Below are 16,819 nucleotides of genomic sequence, written 5' to 3' on the forward strand. Positions count from 1 at the left end.
GATGAAGTTCTTTGCATTATCTGAAAAAATTTGAATGCATTTGCCCGTGATGTAAATCTTGTTAATGCTACCAGAAGTGATTTTGTAGTTCAACTCCTACACTAGCTCCAGATGAATACCTCTTGTGCTCATGCATACAAAAACTGCAATCTAACCCTTACAAGATTTTGCTTCTCGATGATGACTCTGAAGAATTTCTACTGGTCCACAGTAATCAACACCAACACGCAGAAAAGGTCGAAGTTGTTGAACTCTGCTGGTGGGGATTTGCCCCATAATCTGTACAATTGTCCATAGTTTGCTTCCGAAGCACATAATGTAATCATGTATTATCTTTCTGGTAAGATTTCGTCTATTGAGAGGCCAAACGTTTTGTCGTATTGAGGCCAAACGTTTTGTCGTATTGATGCCAACACAGCCTGAGATCCAGCCTGAGTTTATTTGTTTTTTTAAGACGCTTAATTTCTTCACCAAAATTTTCAGTCTGAATTATGTGTACAGTTTTGTTTAATAAATCATGCAATTCTGTAACTTTCAAACGTCCAGAAAGACAATACTGATTGTCCTTAGTCTACAGTTGTTGATACAAGCAATGACACGCTGCAACTTATGAAATGATGAGTACTTATAAATAGAACTATTATTATCAACTGCAACACAAACACGTGGTTCTGATTTATATTCTGGAAGCTCCTCCCCTCCTTATGTAACTGCACATCTTGTGGACTATTCAAAGTACAATCACTTGATAGCCAATATAGTCCTTTTTTACCACAACAATGAAATCTATCAGTTGATCAGCATTGATACCTTGTGAGGTCAGATCAGCTGGGTTTTCGTTTTTTATGTCGTAGTTGTGTCCAGACTCCAAACTTTCTGGTGACAAATTTTCAATCAATCGACGGTTATTTGCTCACTATTTTCTTAAATTATATCCCTCTTGTTTACAACAATCTCTTTTGAGTCCGTAGTTCTAAAGCTTGTGATATGGAATTTGTCCCAATCAACAAATCATCTACATAAAAGTCTGTGAGAATAACTTCTGCTACTTTAAAAAATGTATCTGCGTTCTGAAGTGCTAATTGCTTCAAGGTTCTGGTGGCTAAGAACAGCTCTGATGCTGTCCCATATGTTAAAAGTCAATAATCTGTGCATCTTGATCGGCTGAGATGAATCCTCTACAGAAAATTAGCTGATATTGTGTCTGTTGTGGATCTACCAGAATTTGTAGATACATCTTTTCTATATCAGCCGTCATGTCATAAATGTGAGAGCGAAAACGTAATACAATGGAGAATAATTCTTCTTGAACCACAGGTCCAACCATCTAACACTCATTTAATGAACAATTAGTATCTGATGTAAAAGACGCATCGAACACAACTCAAAGCTTGGTAGTAATACTACTTTCCCAGAAGACAGCATGATGGTGAATGTGATACCCTGATTTTTGAATATCATCTTCACTGACTAACTCCATGTGATTGAGGTCTTCATACTCTTTCATGAATTTGACGTATTGTTGCTTTAATTCTCAGTTTCGGTTTAAACATTCTTCTATTGAAAGAAATCTTCTTAATGCAGCCTCCCGAGTTGAACCAAAAATTAATGATGTTTGCTTTAGTTGGTATTTAAATGATAAATCTTCCTTCTGTTGTCTTTATTATAACGCAATAATTTTTTTTCACAAACTGCATCTTCTTCTGACAATAATATATCAGATATGTTGAGGTGCAGTTCTTCAACTGACCAAAACCTTTCCATTTGTTGTTGAGTATCTTCTGATGAGAATGCATGAGAGCAGTGTAGTGATGGGACATCAGAATGTGATTAATACCTTTCTGGATATTATCCAACCTAAGGAGATTATACCCAATGCATAGCAGGTAATGAAAAACTTCTGCTCCAGTTAGAGCATCAGACTTATTAGGCTGGTAGAAGAATGGATCAGCTAAGAATATTTTAGGCGGAATAAACAATTTTGAAATATCAATTTTTGAACTAGGTAGCATTTGAGAAATTTTAGGCAGAACTATAAAGTCTGAGTTTCAAAATTAGAGAATTTGACTATTGTAGTAGTAACAAGTGAATTTGCGTTTGTGCTGACGTTATTGATCCCGCTAACGTGAGCTTGTATATGCAATCGAGGATTTTTACCTTTGGCAGAGCGCTTCTGTTATAATGTAAGTAGGCGAGCCAGGATCAAGCCACTCTTACATGTATAAGGAGTAAGAGAAAAATCTAATATTTCAACCAGGGCGGTAGCTAAAATAACTTGAGATAAAGTATGGTTTTTGATTTTAGAAGTACATGAAACATGTAGAAATTGTACTTTATGACTGGTTTGATTTTTCTTGAATACGTTATGGGTTATGTAGCAACAGCCTCTAACGTCTGCACTCTTTTGTTAAGAAAATTCTAGAAACTCTGCTAAGGTAGCAACACGATGAGGAGGGGCATGAATTTGCCATTCCTTTACTGAATTATAATCTAATTTAGTTGTCAACAGGTAAACTAACATAGTATTCCAAGTATCAGTGAGCTGTTTACCAGCTGAATGAAACCAACATTCTAAAGTCAATGGTTTCATCAATCATTTGCCTAATCGCAAAATTTGATTCCTTGTTTAACTTTGGATATTCAAATAATGCCTTTATATGAGTTCAACAATGAGCCTTTCATTTTGAATCTCTTTATGAGTAACTCCCACGTACTTTTATAGTTTTGTTCAGTCAAATCAATTGAATCAATTAACTTAGCGGCGCTTCCCCCTTTTAGCGATTGCCGTAAATAATAAAGGTTATGGACCTCGTCGATATTCGAGTTTTTTGTCAATAACAGCTGTAAATAATTCTTTAAAGCTAATCCAGTCTTCTTATTTCCAGAGAAGTTGGGAGCGTCTATCTGAGGGAGTTTTAGGCCTAACAGAATGCGATAATTCTGACGAAGGCCTTTCTTGTTTAATGGAAGTAAGAAAAATTAATTTTAACTGTGTTAAAATGAATTAAGCAACTGTTCCAAACGACGGTCTCAAAAAATGAGTTTTCCAATTCCAAGCGTTCATTAAAAGTTTTTTGTTTCAAGCTCTGGAGTAGAGTCTAAAATCTCTATTTCATCCTGTTATTGAATTCTTCCCATGTTTCTTTAAACTTACCTAATCGTAATTGCAACCTAGCGACATTTTGTGTTTCACCAGGTCTACATGAACTAAGGAAGTTCTTAAATCTAGTTGATTTGGATTTAATAAGCCCTCGTTTGAAGATTAATGTTTTCAAATCTATGATTTAAAATATCAACAGATTACTGACTATACAAACAAGTAGAATAAACGGTTTTTAAAAATCCAACCTTTTTTAAATACCCATGAACGATATAAAAATCACAAAGTATTATTTAAAACTTATAGATGGAAAGTCAATAAAATTATTCTAATTTTGTGTTTTACTTCACATTTAACGGTTATGACGTTTCTTTCCCGTTTTGATTAACTAGTTCAATATTTGTTGAAATATTGTTTTAGCCTACGGTTGCCAGGCATTTGTTTGTTTGGGTTACAGATTGTCTGTCTCCGATGTTTTCTAAAAATCATTCACTGTTCCACTTGCAATGTTTCAACGTTTTAACATAATGTTAATAATGCTTAATATTTTATCGTTATGTATCATACGCACAAATGTTTTTACAAAATATTTTTATCACCGACCGGAGGACCAAAATGTAGGGTTAGGTCCCAAGTCTTAAACTGAATTAACACAATGAAATAAAAAAAAGGGTGAATTTATTCTTCACAAACCACATGAATGAACTGATTGCAATGCTACTGAATATAGACTGTCCTCTTACTGAATAAATGTGTAAACAAATTTATTACTATTACTGCTACTGTTACTATAGACAATTACAATTTTTAAGTAAATTCAACAAGCTGACTCGAATAGTACACCTTTCTCATGGCAGAGCAAGGCTAACACATGTATGTATGAGGGAAATACAAAATGCGTTACGAACGCAACAATTATATTATATTATTTGGGACAAATGTAATATTTAGAAAATATTCATTTTGTCTCAGAAAATAATCAAATTTTACGTAGATATTCACCTTCGTGAAGTAAACCTCGGTACTTAACAACAAATCCGGGCAAAATTAAGTGGTAAGAAACCTTCCATTCGAAGAGAATGGTAAACTTTTGAGCGGTATGCGGATGAAGCCAAGCGATGTCATATATAATAAAAAATTATGCGCGAGGACCTTGTCTTGCGCCTTTAATTTATGATAAATTTTTAATTTATCCTCCTTCAGTGATTCACAACAAATTTCAGCGATATTATAGTCATTTCCCTACTATGAAACTAGTTACCGAAATATTAAAGGATTTTAAACACTGTCATCCATTTTACTTTGTTGAACGATATTTTCGTTTAATAAACTGTCGGATTCACTGTTTGAACTTTTCCTTGATCTCTGCATTCTAATGGTCATTGAACTTGATCTGTCGTTATACTCAAGTCACGATTTTCAAATATATTTATCCTACTTTTTACTGCACCTCCCAAAATGTCAAGGAAACGGCTATTCTCTGAGTTTATGCAGTTGTTTTTTGAGCAATCTTTCCAGAGCTAATCGAAACCCAAATCGATTTCCCCTCCCCTTCATTAAAAACACGCTACACTCATTGGTGGTTCTCACAAATCTGTCTTCTTTGGCTTTCAGAAATTTAATCAGGCTTTGTACCTTCTTACGGAGGGACAATAACAGGTTTCAGAATACACCGACTGTTGCTTTACCAACACTGAACGGAATGAGGGCGAATTGTGGATTGTTTTAAATAATTACATTTATAGGTTTCTAGGGCGTCTACATAATTTTATTATAACAACCGGTAATTTTTCATAGCTAACTGGAAGTTTTTTTGGAGTATCATTCATTTTATTTTTTTGATAGGGAGGTGGTAAAATAGTTTCAAGTTTAATGAATGATTCATTCTTTAAATGGTGATAGGCTTAGCCTGTGGGAACTTTGAATTATTCTGCAGTCTTCAGTACCTTAGTTTACAATTACTGATTTCCTAACAATTTATTGACTGCAAATAATTTACCGATAAAAACTATAGGAAAGGAATAAAGATTTTTTTTTAATAAAAGAACAACATCAATCATTAAGCGATAAATATCACATAACGATTGAAAATAATACAGACAAAATCATTAGATGTTACAGTTTATTCATTATATAATTATAACTCTCTTAAAAATCCAAAACTATCCAAAATTATAAATGAATAAAGATAGTCTAAGTGCATAAAATCATCTACAATCCATTTCCGAAAAGATGTTATGCCTTTATATACGCATAAATATGAAGGTTATTTACTTGTTTGGTGAGACATCCGGTTATATAGGTTCTTTGGCTGATTGAGCAAAAAACACTCAACAAAATATCTAGCTTAAGTCAACGTGTTCATTTAGATTTGTTTTGTATGCCAGATTAAAATATTCCTGTAAGATTTCGAGTTAATCAACCGTGTCATCCTATAACTGATGAATGTTCAATTAAAATTAAAAAGAAAATATCAGAAGTTTTGGTGTGAAAAATATATATTAATAAACAGGACTTCCAATAGGTAACTAAAGACGAATTACACAAAATTAATAATAGGAACTTAAACACGCAACTATTTTTTTAATTTAAATAATTTTTTCGCATGCACATTAACTTCCATCCTAAAATGCTATTATAACCTCATCTTCATTATCTAAAATTGGTATCTTTATCAAAAATTCTTATGGAATAAATTTTGAGCTTTCTCAACATATTACCAAAGTAATTTTTTTATCAGTTATAGTTCTGGAAGTTTATATTTTGTAATGTTATACCTGTCTGATTACAGGAAATTACGACTATTTAAATAATGTATCAGAAAAGGCTCAATAGACAAAGTTTGACTTAACTTCAAAATCGTATTTTGAAGATTTTTTTATGATTTCGCATCATTTATGCAAGTCACAGCCCAAAAGGTTTCTGGATCTCTCTTTTAAAAGTTCAAGTAGAAGGTAACACTAATAACCATATAGAAAGATTTATATGAGCTCTTCTCTCTCTGATGTCTGATACGTAATACCTAAATGATATAATTAAAGATTAATTTAATTTGATGGAAAAAAGGTAAATAAAAAAATTGATGTACATAAATATCACCATTATCAAATGCTGTCCCAAAATTTAATTAACGGAAGGATGATATGGCCCTCAGTGTGTGTTATTTCAGTGCACACTTGAAATCAGCAATGGATACAACTTAAAAACTTCTCAGTCACCTAACTGCTCCTCATCGGTGGCTCTCTGTGATCCACGGTTAATCCTAAAGTACCAGTGTCGTCCACAGAAATATTCAATACGGGGCAATTAGTTACATTAACAATAGAATCTAGATAAGAAAATGGTTGAATTACCACTAAGCTTTCAGTCTGACGACGTTTTATTTATTGGAATGATTACGAAACAAACTGAAACGAAATCTAAAGAACCCTCGGAAAATTGCAAATAATTTAAACAAATCTTTCCTGTAATCTATATAAATAAAAGACTATCTTCGTTTTGCATGTGCCTTAATAACTCAAAAACTACTAAACCGATTTCGCAGAAAATTTCAGAATTTATTATTATTTGTCCCGGGAGTGTTTACATGTAATTATTTACCATAATATTTAATAACATATTTAATATTTAATATTTGTCTGAGGAAGTCGACATTGACAAGAAAACGATCGGTACAGACAATGACAATCCATATAGACGACATCTCTCGATATATACGATTTTACATTTAGTAAAATAAGTTTTAGGTTATTTATTTACACGATTTTTTTTTTTAATGACGTATATAGTAGAGAGGTTGGTAAGATTTGAACTGTGGTAACGTACTGGTAATAGAGAAGCATTGCCGGGTCCACTAGTACATATATATTTTTGGGTAAGGTAAAATGTAACCACCTGGTTTCATAAGATTAACGTTATTATTACTACCGAAGTAATGCGGTATTTTATTTAGGTAAAATTCAGTGGGATTTATACGTTAAAAAATTATGATTTTTGTTTTGACTTAAATAATTAAGTTGGTAATAACTTTTTTAATTTTGTAAAACATGAAAATTTATTTATTAAAAAAAAATAAATAAATATTTTAAAAAATGTTTATTTAAGTAAGATTATATGCATAAATAATTTATTACAGGCACATTCGTATGTATCTGCATAAACTTTCTCCCTTTAATGCTCCTAGAGCAACTACGTCCAGTACGAAGAAAGTTATAACTGTGATGTTACTTGTTTCTTTTACGTATCCCAATTCAATTTATGTAGTTTCTCTTCGATTTTATTCCATCAAGCCATATCGAATACATTATTTAATAAACAAAAATTGATTTAACCTAGTTCTCAACACACACCTGAATCCTCAACTTAAAAATTTATTGTAATTATACAATTCCTTTTACTGTTATATCTTAAATTCGGATTACTATTAATTGCTATGGATTGCTAATAGTATTGCTGTGTATTGTTTTGTATTATTATTGATGATCGTTAAAAGTAACAATCGTGATTTACTGTGTATAATTATATATATATATATAGTGATAAATTATTTCCCGTACTAATCTTAATCTTTATCTACAAGTCCAGTTTTGTGTTCATTTCATAGAAAATTTAATTAATATTCATCTTTTACACCAACCTTTGCAAGATATTATGTGGCATAGACTGGAAGGAAAGGTTGAGAATTTATGTCTGATGTTCTTGATGACAGCTTAATAAGAATGCCTGCAGCTCGATGTAAATTAATTTTATTTATTATGTTTTCCCTAAATATCTTTATTTTTTTCACTTGATGTCAATTAACTTAATCCTCCTTGAATTATATTTTTAATATTAATTTTCAAAATTTTTAAATAATTAGAATGAGAAAAGGGTTTTGAAATTCAAACATTCATCTCCAACAAAAGGGAATACTAACAGTTTTTTTGCAGTCGTCAAGTCTACAAATCGGTTTAATTCTCCATTCCTTAAATTTCTGTGCCAATTTTTAATTTCTACATAGATGCTATATCTTCTTGTTCAAAAAAAATTGTTTTTTTAAGTTTATTGAAACTTTGAGTCCTTCCTGGACTCATTTTTCCAACATTCAACGTACTAAACCTGGTAACGTTAATACTTAGCTTACCAAGATAATTCGCTTTTATAGTATTCTGCTACATCTTCTCTCATCCAATGAATAATTTCTTAATGAATAACTCATATGACTTGTGGAAAACTTTCGTTAAAATTTCATGATATTCCATCGTACAGACATTAAAAAAAAACAACTTTTGAAAAAATTGAAAAAGCTTGTGTTAATCAGTGATTAAATATTTGTATTTGAATGGTTTAAGACATCGTCACAAGCTCTACAATTAATTCGGGTATTTAGTTTCATCAAAATCAATCACTTATTTCTGATTTGATGAATTCGAACGTGGTCAAAAAAAACAAGCAAACAAGATGGATCATTTATTAGACGTTCAAACAAGATACACGACATGAATGCTATAATAAAGATATGTAAGAAAAATCGATAATATTTTAAACGCCTTAACTGAATGTCTACACAACATTTTATGAACATTTGTATTTTGACAAAGCAAAATAGTTCTTTGCTCACAATCGATGAAAAACGCATTTTTGCCTATTTCTAAGCATTTTTAAAGTTCGTTAAGCGATATTTATATAAATTTCTGCATCTATTTATACCATAACGTAAAGTAGATCCATGACTTAAACTAGATTTATCGCTGCACACCACAACAAATAATGAGTATAAGCTGATTAAAGTGTTTGAAGGTCGTTGCATCCATTTTGGAAGGTTATCACAACCATTTTTTTTGGAATGCATAAGGTATTTTATTAGTTTGTCATCTTGGAAAAGAAAAACTATTGAAGGGGTATAATATTACGCAATATTATTTGGTTGAAGTAACGATGAAATCAAGCAAATTACCACATTTTATAAAGTAAAAACTGCTTTTTTATCATGATATAGAATTAATTCACTTTGCACTAATTATGCAAGTAAAATTATATGAATACATCTCAAACTACTTTCACGTTCGCTATATTCTTTAGATTTAGTAATTTCCTACTTCTTTATGAAATGAAATATAAAAAAATAGGTTGTTCAAAAGAAATTTAAAATTAAACAGTGAAGGAATAGATAAACAAATATCTATTTTGAAAGTTTCGATAAATTGTATTTTTCTGATTTTAATTAAAAAAGAGTGGAATATCGGTGTTAATACTTAAGGGGCTGAGAACAAATTAAAACCAAATTTGGAAAAAAACAAAAAAAAAAAATTTTCATTCCTATTTTGTAAAACTTTCAAACGCCCATCGTGGAGTAGACCAACGATAGCTTAAGTATTACAAAAAAGGAATTCAAATTCTTTTATTTCTTTCACTTTTACAAAATTAATATTTAATGGAGTAATCCTAATACTAATTATAATTGTACTCTAAGGTTATCTATTCATAGTATAGAACCAATTTTAACATTTTATAATACAATTTAATATTTATTACTTAACTTAATTATACTTAATTTATATGATTTATAATCGGAAGTGAGTTTTGTAAAAGATGAAAGATTAGCTCTCCACAGAGGTCTTGCCCGTTTTGTGGCACCATCCCTTTTATATTAATCTGTTTAGTTAGAGTAAGGAGACAAAAAGTAAACAGTTTTATCTTATATAGGAGAATTAGTTTTGGTTCAATTCATGATTTACTCTGGCGGAAACTTATCTTTCCTGCAGTTAAGTATAGAGAAGATCAATCGTCGTCAAATATTTATGTATACTAATAAACCTTTCATCCAGTAGCACCCATTAAGTAATATATGTAAAAAATCTATTACTATGTTAAGACCAATAGTATAAAGCATTATAATTAATTATATATGTAATCATAAATCATGTAATTACATGGAACATACTATCAGCGTCATCAATATTAATTAGCCATCGTCTTAATAGCTTTAAGAAAGTGTTTAGGTTCCTACTCGTCTTTATATGATTAGGAAGTATGTTATACAATCTAGGAGCAGTACTTGAAAAGAACTTCATATAACTCGTTTTATTTGCTCTGGGGACATATACATTCCTTTTACTTCTAAGTTCGTAATCGGTTATCATACTATCTCTATGACCACTTCTGATAAGAAAATTTTCATTACATTATAAACATATAAATAACGTAGCGGTAATATAGACAATTCCCTAAATACTGGCAAAGAATGATCCGTAGTTCTTTTTTTACTTATCATTCTAACGAATCTTTTTTGGATTTTGATTATGGAATCTAAATTTATAACATAAGTTCCTCCCCAACAGCTGATGCCGTAGTCTAGTCGACTATGCACAATAGCAAAATAAAGTTTTCTCATGGTTATTTTTGGGGATAGTTTGTTTAAAAAATAAAATATCCTAAGATTAATAGTTTATGTTTTTTCTAGCGCAATATAATTCTTCCAGGTTTGACCACTATCTAACACAATGCCCAAGTATTTAAAAATATCACGTTATTCGATATCACTACATTCAAAACAGTCGGATTTATTTATTACGCATTTTTTACATTTATATTTTATTGTGAGTGGCAATATTATTTTCCCCCTTAAGCAGAAGTTGACAAAGTTTTTTCAACGCTCAAGATCATATAATGATTTAAAAAGCATAACCGCAGTGCGTCCAAATCTGATTGCATGTCCTCAGCCACTTCTATCCAGGTGTTGCATAACACCTGGACATTGTGACATAACACAAGGCAGTATCATCTGCAAACGCATATACATTACCTTTAAGTGGGGCCAAACAGATACTATTTACATACATTATGAATAGTATGGCTCCCAATACGGAACCTTGTGGTATGCCAGCAAAATTACTTAAACACCCTTTTATTCTCACGCACTGTTTCCTGTTGATTAGATAGCTCTCAAACCAATAAAATGAAACACCTCTAATACCACTCATCCACAGAATGCATAGAAGGACATTGTGGTCTACACAATCAAAAGATTTTTTTATGTCTAAAAAATAGACCACTCACACATTTCTTATCATTTATGCCCTGAAATACTTGGGTAGCAAAGTTTACGAGCGCCTTTTCAGTATTGCTCCCAGCCATGAATCCATATTGGTTTTTATTAAAAAAAATAAGTTTTATTGAGGTACGATATTAATCTGTTCTTCATACAGTTCTCATAAATTTTAGAGAAGGTAGAGAGTAGGGATATTGGTCTATATTGAGTAACAGAGTTTTTATCTCCTTTTTTTAAAGACAGGTATTACTACTGCTTTTTTTAAAGCGTCCGGGAATTTCCCAGATTGGAGGCTTACATTTACAAGAAAGGTTAAGACATCAGATATATGATCTACCGCTAATTTAACAATTTTTGATCTTATTCCATCAATACCAGGGGATTTATTGTTTTTGAGATTCTTTATAATATTTTCAATCTCAGCATTAAGGACAGGCTCAACGAACATTGATGATACTTCACATTTTATATTTGCCAGGTCATTATTTGTATCATTACAACCTTCATAAAATTGTTTACGTAAGTCACTTACAACATTTATGAGATAATCGTTAAATATGTTAGCTACTTGAAATGGTTCAGAGATATTTTTATTATTTTCATTATTTAGTTCAATAACTTTATCTTTTCTTTTTTGACCGGTTAAGGAATTAATTACTTCCCACTCCTTTTTAGAATTTCCTTTACATCTGTCAAACATGTTATCATAGTATTTTTGTTTAGCCGATGAATTGGAAAAGGTATGTGAACACACACAATATTTGTGATCAGAGTAGCTTCATATTAATTATATAATACATGTATTATTTATAATTTATTATAGCTGACGGTCTTTTATTTCAATCCAGTGATATAAAAATTAAAGATTGTCAATGATGTAAGTTATTCGCCCTATGCGAATAAGGAACACAGCTGTCTACTTATCCCGATTGAAAAATTAAGAGTACTGTACATACATCCATGTACTGTACAATAGTGTAAAACATATTAAGAATCAATTAAATAAACATTCATACGTATCAATTAATCACTGTAAAGGCAACAAATACGTGATATTTTATCATTGGTAGGGCTATTCTTTTATTTTTTGCTTGTGGAACATCTTTTTATTTCTACTTATAAGTTGTGTTTATCCATAAAAAAAAGTTATTCTCTAAATAATCTTGTTGCAATTCTTATTTGAATAATTTAAACCGGGTTGACAGCATCAACATTATGTAACTTGATGAACTCGATAAAGATCAATAAATTAAAACAGTATGGAACCCAACAACATATGCGGTTATAAAACGTGGGTACAAGTGAAGACGTAGTAAAGAAAAACAGAAGAATCTAGAGGCATCTCTATAGATCATAAGAATTAATTTGTTAATTTGGAGTGGAATAATGTGAGATTAGAATAGAAAAAGCAAACACCAATAAGGAAAGTAGTGAACCAGGTAAGTAGCCAAGCTTCTGCTTTTCATCTAGTCTGCTGGGTAGAGAGGAACAAGGCACATTAGGAGAAACATTTTAAAATGAAGAAAAATTGAAAGAGAAAAATAAATATTTTATGAATGATGACGGTATTGCTCTTTTAATTAAAAATATTAAAGTAAATTTTCACAAGTTTCTTTCCACAGAAAAGATATTGGCGTATTATCGAACTTGAAACACATTTTTTCTGTCTTTTGTTATGATAGGAAGTATAGAATATAAAATCTCTAAGAGAAAAACATTAGAATAAAGTAGGTATTAGAACTCATAGTTTTAATAATAAAGTTGGTTTTAAAAAACATTTCAATATCAATATCATATATAAATTTCTAAGATTATTATAGAATAGAAAATAATGAAAAGTACATTAAAATAGTCACGCGAAAAAACATTACTACAAATGGTTTTATTAATCGCTGTAATCAATGACCTGTAATTTGATAAGTTGCAAGAAATATGGATTCATCTTGCAATGTACGTCTTAAATAAATGCAATTCGATCCCGAACGTACATTCGTGAAAATTTTTTACATTTCCCGCAACTGCAGATTTTTGACATTACGAAACTGATTTTCAGTGATGCTGTTTCATTTGTTAGTTACAATTATTGCCTTATAAAAGAGCCATTTAAATAATTAAACCAGTATGATGAAGAATTAATTTTTTGTTTACAAAAAATTAAACTGATAATTTATTTTTTTAATTTCTGTACTTTTGTTTTCTTTTTAAGATGACAGCGAATAAAAAAAGAAAACTGAACCAAAATTATTTACAAGAAATAATTAAGTTATTTTTAGAGGTAAAGAATATCATATAAAATATTTTTTGATATACAGACTGTTCCGGGACGCATTATCCGAAGTTCAGGTACTGATTCAGAACATAAATTAAGCAAAGAAGTTCATATCTTGACAGCCATCTTAATTTTTTAGTCTTCAATATCTTTGTAATTATTTGTGTGAGGAAATTTTTTCTTATTAAAAAATTTATTAAGCATTTTATTTCAAACAAAATGACAGTTCATTTGTAAAACTCCATTGACAAAAAATCTAGTTATTGCAGACAATTAATCCGGCAGTACGCTTGAAAACCGTAATCTAAGGCGATAAATTGTATTAACTTACTATTATTATTTACTATTAATAAGTTTTATGCATTTAGTAATAAATTAAAAAAACAGGCGAAAATTTATCAGCCTGCATTACGGTACGCAAGCGTACTGCAGGGTTAACTCTCTGCAATAACTCGATTGTTTGTAACTAGATTTTTACATATTAGGTACCATTTTGTTCAAACCGAAATTTTTAATAAATTTTGTAATTGGAAAAAATTTGATAAAACGAATAATTACAAAGATATTGGAGATTAAAAAATTAAATCCCCGCCGCTTCGAAATTTATGAAGGTGACGTTTTCAAAGTTTTTTATTTTGTAAACAAGACACTAGTCTTAGATTTGCCAAATGTACTTAAGTAAGTTTAATTGTTTCTGAGAATTAGTTTTTTTTTTGTTGAAAATCACAAAATGGCGTCCAGAAGGAAAACAAAGCAAAATAGCACTTATGTCGATATGAACATTTTTGCTCATTTTGGTGTCCTGAGTCGGTTCCTAAAGTTCGGCTAATACGTTCGGGAACACTCCTTATACTCGTACAATGTTAATATTGATTTCGTGTTTTATATTCAATGTAAATAATTTTTTTTAAATATTCATTTACAAATATTCTTGAAAATGAATTTAATATTCTCATAACTGATTTAACAAAACATTATATACCTTGGTGTTTACAAACGTTATATTTTTATACGTATTTTAAATTAACATAAAGACTGACAGTTGTCAACATTCAGATTTTTATTCCGATACCATATTAATATCAGTGAGTGAAACAAATCTGGAGTAAATATTTTCTTTTTCAAAAATCCATCTAGCAGAAAAAACCCTCGGTAAACTTTTAATTATTTTCCAGAATAATATATTTTTCAATAACTAATGGTTTTGATCAAATGACAAGACAAGTTATTAACTGAAGAAGGATTTTTGAAAGGTTAGAATAAAAAATTTTTACTAGCTTTTCTTTTCTTAAGCTCAATAATATTACCAGATTTTTCGATTTCATTAGAAATAAACATGTTTTAACTTCAGTAATTTTCTTTATTTTAAACAATTTTTGGTTATTTTCTGGCACTAAAAATCTATGTAAATTACCGTAAAATCTCCTTATTCGCGGGGGTTAGAAACCGTAAAATTGCCGTGAATCTAGAAAACCGTGAATTTAGAACAGAACTAATACTTATTTAAGGAATAATGGTAAGGTTCTATGTAAAATAAAAAAAATTAATGCGTACTTACTTAGGGCAATGTTATTGATGAAATACAGACGGCAACATTAATTATAAGCACTGGTTAAGTACAGTACATAGGTACACTACACAAAAAATATTTAACAAAATACAGTATATTTCCTAATTTACTCGGAAGGACTTACTGAACTGTTTGATTTAAAAACTCACTACAGTACGTAAAGTATCTACTGTATTAAAAAACGGTATTACATGTTCAAATCGTATTCGGCATCGCATAACAACCTCAAGAAAACAACACTATAATACTGCGTACACTAAAACTTAAATTACTGTAAAGAAATTTACAAAACTATCCTACAGTATTTTGGATTGCATTTACAAAACTTGTAATTTTTCCTTGTCTCGCTATTGTTTTTAAATCCGTGGGAAGTTTTGTGCATTTTTGCATGGCATCTTCAATTTTGCGCTTAAAGACTAAGCTTCTATTCAAAGATCGATCAGCATCTATAAAAACTGGATAAGATCATGGAATAGTTAGTTTAATGCCTTCGATTAGCGTTTTGACAATTAACTGTTTTCCAAAGATCGTATCTTCTACCTCTTCACGTTCATACTCTATCTGCGCCATTAAATATTTTAATATTTTTATTTTTTGATGTCACTACATAATGAAATGTACGCGAATAAGGAAAATTTTAGCCGCGAATGTAGAAAAGACATCTTAAAATATTGCACCGCAAATGACGAAGTCGTGAATAAGGGAAGCGCGAATAAGAGATTTCAGTGTATTACATTTAAAAGAGCACATGAATTCAGTTATAATCTACGAGTATTATTATAATTTACATATATTATAATTTGTAACTTACAAGTAGAGAATTGTAAACAACTGGGAATTACCTCTTCTAAGAATCAAGACTGTGCAATAGTGATGTTATAATAAATTATTAGACAATGCTAAATCGTATTGATCTGATTTTAGTAGGTAGGTTATAGATGTCCACATTATTTATACAAGAAACATATTCATTATACATTATACAAGAAACATTATACATTTTAAATATTGTCTTAATAACAGATTTTTGACTAGGAATCGACCGGGTGTATTATGTATTTAATTTGTTTTCTATAATTAGTTTTAAAGATTTTATTTTAATTCTTTTCAAAAACTTTTGTAATGTTTTCACGTCCGGTTAATTAATTTTTTAATGTATATGCTTTTGAAAATGTCTAATTTGGATTAGGTTTCGCTGTGCGGAGCTTTTGTTTGGAGTTAAAACTTTCTTTTTTTCTGTTTAGCCTCCGGTAATTACCTTTCAGATAATAATTCAGAGGATGAAATGTATGAGTGTAAATGAATTGTAGTCTTGTACAGTCGCAGTTCGACCGTTCCTGAGATGTGTGGTTAATTGAAACCCAACCACCATAAAATACCGATATCCACGATCTACTAATTCAAATTCGTGTAAAAATAACTGACTGTACTAGGACTTGAACGCTGGAACTCTCGACTTCTAAATCAACTGATTTGGGAAGACGCGTTCACCACTAGACCAATCCGGTGGGTTAAGGAGTTAAGACTGTCCTTGGGTTAAATATACGATCGGCCTAGTGACATCATCTTTATGCACTGCAAAATTTATATGGATTACTAAGGCACAAGACCATGAGTTGTTTAAAATTTTGTATATTAAGTTATTAATAATAAAGAATATGTTTATGAAATGATATTTTTTCTTTTTGTCTCACTTGTTATTGTACTACGTAGTTTGGCTTAATATGTTCTCTTTTGGAATTTATTAAAAAACCCTCGCCTTCGTTTTTAGATCAGCACAAAACATTAAGATTTATAATATACCGGTCTGATTCACCTGCTTCTGGTATTTATACAAGTCTTTCCCGCTTC

The sequence above is a fragment of the Lycorma delicatula genome, chromosome 1, assembly GCF_047948215.1.
Source record: "Lycorma delicatula isolate Av1 chromosome 1, ASM4794821v1, whole genome shotgun sequence".
Lineage (NCBI taxonomy): Eukaryota > Metazoa > Arthropoda > Insecta > Hemiptera > Fulgoridae > Lycorma > Lycorma delicatula.